The sequence below is a fragment of the Chiloscyllium plagiosum genome, chromosome 48 (assembly GCF_004010195.1).
Source record: "Chiloscyllium plagiosum isolate BGI_BamShark_2017 chromosome 48, ASM401019v2, whole genome shotgun sequence".
In the NCBI taxonomy this organism is placed as follows: Eukaryota; Metazoa; Chordata; class Chondrichthyes; order Orectolobiformes; family Hemiscylliidae; genus Chiloscyllium; species Chiloscyllium plagiosum.
In genome coordinates, this window is record NC_057757.1 from 9,265,249 (window position 1) to 9,266,002 (window position 754).

Genomic DNA, 754 nt, shown 5'->3' on the forward strand with positions numbered 1-754 from the left:
GTGTGTGTGCGTGTGCGTGTGTGTGTGTGTACGTGTGCCTGTACGTGTGTGTGTGTGTTTTACTGACTTGTCCTGATGTTTCGTGGTCCCCTTGGCAGGCTGCTGAAGAAATCCTGACCCTCGCCTACGAGAACGGGGTCAACCTGTTTGATACCGCGGAGACCTACGCTTCTGGAAGGTAGGCCGTGCACAACGCCAAACGGGGACCTGAGCCTTACTGGGGGGGGTGGAGGTGTAGGGGGATGGGAAGAGGGGAATCAAAGATGGATGGGGGAGTAGCTTGGTGGGCCAAGGCACCAAGGTTTGGGAAATTGACCAATGTGCCCCCTCGCCCTGACTGTCTACCCACAACTCCCCACTATTACCCCACAAGCCCCCATCCCCTGCACTGTTCAGGTGCTCCTGGACCTATTAAGGGTCTATTGTGTCAAACTGAATTGCTCAAAATCAAAGTATGCGATTCAAGATGGTGGCTCGCCCTCTCACCTTCCTCAGGGGCAATTAGTTACAGGCAAGAATGTCTGGGCCCAGTCAGCGAGGCTGGTGTTACAGCCTTGGAAATCTGGGTTGTAAATCAGAACAGCCCACGGCGAGCTGTTCCTGTTCCTGGGAAAAGGAAGAGGAAGTGACATCACCACCAGAAATAACATCACCACAGGAAATGACATCACCAACCCAAAGAAACCCAAACATATAAATAGAAAGCAGGAATTTTCAGCAGTGCTTTGCCTGAGGCCCACTGAAGATGTTACCT

General features: G+C 52.5%; 1 long non-coding RNA gene across 1 annotated transcript in view; it reads left to right on the forward strand.

The window, feature by feature from the left end:
- Positions 1-179, forward strand: part of LOC122544438 — a 5,046-nt gene extending 4,867 nt beyond the window's left edge. The window contains exon 3 of the long non-coding RNA XR_006310344.1: positions 99-179. This is a non-coding gene — a long non-coding RNA (uncharacterized LOC122544438). The remainder of the gene's footprint in view (positions 1-98) is intronic.
- The last annotated feature ends 575 nt before the right edge of the window (positions 180-754 follow it).